We start from the raw sequence: 4,457 nt of genomic DNA on the forward strand, positions 1-4,457 counted from the left end.
CAAGTTCATTAGTTTTTCCCTAGTTCAGATTTTCATGAATATTTATTCAAAAAATAACTGGCACATCTAGTTATAAAACAATAACAGTTTCTAGCAGCTTATTATACCTTCAGCTCATGATGCACTCAAGGCTGAAAAGCTTTAAAAAATTAAATTTTTCTATGAGTTCTTGTGTAAGAACACATGTGTTTTGTTAAATTCTAAAAGGGAAAGATGAGACAACTGAGCCAATACTGGAGAATGAATGAAAAGTCAATGTGTATTTGGAAAAGCACCTGGAAGGTGACATCCATTTCCAAGACTTAATTGTTTAGACTCTGCCAGTGAAAGACATCCAGCGTTCCTTTGTCTCTTCTCAAGCGAAGAGCAGGATGAAAGCACTTCTTCATATTGGGGAAAGAAAAAAAAGATACAGGGAGAATTTCTATCATAATTATTGAGGTACTGTCACAACTTTCTTATTCCACACTACCGCTTTTTTCCGGAAAGAGTCTGTTATGTGATACAAAGGACATGTGACTGTGCTTTGATATGATCACTTTACTTTCGTTCCTTCTCTTTTGACTGTCTCCCCTAGCATGACAAAAAACTCATACAAGTTCAAAACGTGAGGTAACTGTAAAATGCAGATACAGCTGCAAAACACAAACCTAGTTACAAGCATTAAAAAAAATCCACCAGTAATACAGAACAAATCAGGTAGACCAAATGAAATTACCCTGCCAAGCAGCTAGTAGTTGGGATAACTTGGATATCTCTAGCCACAGAGATAATGAAACAAGATCTCCTACATTACGACTGAAACATAGCACCCTCCAGCCAATTGCAAGGACACTTCTTAAGGACTGAATCCCACCTTGTAGTAGGTATAACCTGTAACTCCACAATTTACTCAATGCTCTTTCTCTGGTGAAGAAACCAGACAGATAGTGAGTTTGCCAAAGCCTTTTTTTAATCTTACATTCAATCAACACATTTTCCTCATAAACAATGAATAAAAAACACAGATGAAAGAGGTTGTAGAAAATGCAAAATAATATAGCAATTATTACTACTTGAGATACGCTTTTGAAAGCTAAAAACATGACCTCATATGTACATACAAAGAAAGTTTTATTTAATTAGCTCCCAGTAATAGAAATGAAGTATTTGTTAGACAAGTTCCCAGAAATGCTGATATCTCATTTCCTTTAAGAAGTATCATTCATTTGTCTATATGAGTATGCTTTTAAATTAACTCTCCTGTGGCTCCTGTTGCTGGGAGTGTGGGCTATGGTGCTCCAGGATGTCACCACTACAGCAGGTATTAAGCAAAGAACAGTTTTTTCCTGCCCAGCTAGCTCAGTTGGTAGAGTATGAGACTCTCAATCTCATGGTTGTGGGTTCAAGCCCCCACACTGGGAGCCAAAAAGGACTGTTGTGGTTTAACCCCAGCTGGCAACTAAATATCACACAGCCACTCACATGTATAGTCAAATTCTAAAATCCATTCCTCATATGCATAGTTAAAACTCTCATTAGCTGCTGCCAGATTCAATCCTTCCTAGTGAAAAGAAAGAAAGAAAAGCAAGCCTTTAGTTTGGAGAGCAAAATCAGGGACAAGGAAATCCTGCAAACTCTATTGTAAATATTTTAAAAATTTAATTATATCCTTTCAAATTATAACATGCTTCACTTTAACTTACTGTACTTAGGTGGAAAGAAATACTGTAATGCTCAATATTGCCATTAAAATAAGTTCTCCTTTCCTGATTTAAGAATAGTAGCCAAGAATTGCAAATGCTCATCCCCATGTTCCTTTCCTCCATCCTGATAAGGCTGAAGCACATGTTTAGCTTCACTAACAGGCCTGGTGCCATTTAAGTCAATGGGACTACCCATAGTGTGTACCCATTCAATAAGCCAAACATCAAACCAGCTGGCCTTTTCTCAATGTGTCCAGCAACTCCCATTCCTATCAACTACCAGATATTTTAAGCGTAATGTTTCAAATTCAGAGGTAACCGTTTAAATGCTAGGAACTTATTTATTTTTTTTAAAAGCAAAATTAATTTTAAATTGTTTTAATAGAATGAAGACTGGCAGCACAAGGCCAGTACTGGATGTTTCTTATTTTGACAGGAATCCTGCAATACCATTCTTAATTTTCTTTGCTTTGTTTGGCTACAGTAACTTCCTATTTTTCACAGAACCAATTTTCACCGTTCCTTTTTCTTTTGGTACTATTCTTGTTTGTAATGATGTTCTACTCCAACTCTAAATTCAGACATCGGATTTAGGGAAGCCATCTGCACATCCTCCTACAAGTAGTTACTTGTTGCTCTTGCAACAAATTAAGACCTAACACTTACTCAGTATCTCAGGCCTGTATGTCAAAAATTTCGTTACTACCACAGTTTCTTCTATAGATGCAGATATACTATTAGACATTAGCTTATTCCAGTAAGGGATGGGCAATGCTTTAAGAACTGCCCTCCTAAGTGACAGAAGGCCTACATAGCATAGCAGTCTGTCTCTGACAGTAACCACTAACAGAAAGAGCCAAAGAAGTTACACAGGTTATACGTGGTGACTTCTGACAGAGAAGGTCCCATCTGGACTAGCACAGGTCGTAGCTTTCAATGCATCAATTTTCCACAAACATATCTAATTCCTACTTGGAACAATCTGTGTTTCTGGCCTCCAATGTCCAAAGGCAGCAGTTTACATCATGTCCATAGAAAGACATAGCCTTTTGACTATTCCAAACTTACTTTATACCAGCTAGCCACTTTCATATGCCCAGAAGAACAGGAAAAGCAAGTCTAAAGCATCACCACCTTACCTGGTATAGCTGAGACAGCAGAAGCTTTTAATATAGCTTTGGATACATGATCTGTACCCACATTCAAAGTAGCTGGTCTACTTTTTGGTGTAAATGCACTAGAACATCACTCTGAGTTTGAAACAGCTGCATTCAATTATGCCAATACAATTAGCTATTAATTTATGCTAATATGTAACATATATGTAAGCAAATCTTTACTGTACATTTTGAAGCTTTGACAAGCCTTTAGTGTGGCACAGTTATAACAGTGCAAGCAACTTTGAGCATACCCTTAGTGAGGCTGGTACCCCACCATATAATCCTTCCCTTAGCTCAAATAGTCACATCAGCACAAGCAAATCCAAACATAGGTATAAGGTCTGGATTGCCTCACTCTACTTTTAATTCCCAGTTCTGAACAGCATAATGAAATGTGAAGCTCTCTGGTGCAGTCAAATAAACAAATAATCATTCAGGGAGATAGATAATCATTAGCAATGATCTGTCCTAAGCTCCTAAAGTAGAAGTAGCTTCTAGCAGATGTTTCTCTCTTTCTGTCTTTCCGGTCTATCACTCAATAGAAAGAGGGAAGGAGGGGGGGGAAATAAAAAAAAAACAAAACAAACCAACGCCCCCACCAAAAAAAAATAGAGGGAGAAAAAACAAGGGCGGGGGGGAAACCAAACAAGGGTGAATATAAGGTTTGCCTAAGCAAGGATATATCAGGGCAAAAAATAAGTACAGAGGAAATTCTACACTTTAATTACCACACACTACTAAGCTAAAGAAAAGCTTCAAAGAAACGCAGAAACATTTTGGCAGTCAGTCAAAAATATCTAAGACTTACAAAAGCCAGCTGAATCTTGCTAGGATATTTTTCTCCCCTTCTGAGACACTTTACCCCTCAGAACTCACACTGACTGATTAACCCCCAACATCATTGCCATGCTTCCTCTTTTATATGCAGAAAGGAAACAACCTGATGTCCTACCACACACCGTATCCTGAGCTGGAAGTCAGGAAGTAAAACTTCTGCAGACAGTTCCGTTTTAATTGGATACAGTCATGCTATCCAAAAAAGAAGAAATTTGCTACAGATTAGCCATTTTTCTCGTGCATTAATACTCAAAGAAAAATAATTGCATTTTGCAGTCATTCACACTGTTATTTTTGGGTTTTTCCCAGCTTGGAGACTTGTCCAAAGAATTACAGTCCAACTACAGCATATCAAGTCAATCCTAACAAGCACTGAGAGGAAGACAGGAGTGGACAGCCCCTCATTCCCATATCAAAGTGTTTTATGCTTAGACTACTACAAAAACCCATAGGGAGTTCAGAGAGAAAGCCCAGCATGGCTGTTGGAGAAAGGCCATTTCCTACTCATGTAGTGACAATAGAAGACAAGCTGTTGTGGGGATTCACTGGTTGCAGACAAAAGCTGAATAACTGCTGACAAAAGTATCTTCTCTGATGATCAGAAAACTGTTTCTAAAAGACATTACCTCATCTTCACAATCATATCAGGTGGCAGGAATTCTCAAAGAGCATGCTCTGAATTTACTCTAAATAGATACTGAGGCATGTCCTGAAGAGCATTACTTTCCATTTGCAATCTGCCCACACTGTTATTATTAAACTCTACCAAAAAAGT

General features: G+C 37.8%; 1 non-coding gene across 1 annotated transcript; it reads left to right on the forward strand.

The window, feature by feature from the left end:
* The first annotated feature begins 1,330 nt into the window (after nucleotides 1–1,330).
* Nucleotides 1,331–1,404, forward strand: TRNAE-CUC. The gene has a single exon. It is a non-coding gene; the product is annotated as a tRNA-Glu (tRNA).
* The last annotated feature ends 3,053 nt before the right edge of the window (nucleotides 1,405–4,457 follow it).

The sequence above is a fragment of the Cariama cristata genome, unplaced genomic scaffold (genome assembly GCF_000690535.1).
Source record: "Cariama cristata isolate BGI_N322 unplaced genomic scaffold, ASM69053v1 scaffold44534, whole genome shotgun sequence".
NCBI lineage: Eukaryota > Metazoa > Chordata > Aves > Cariamiformes > Cariamidae > Cariama > Cariama cristata.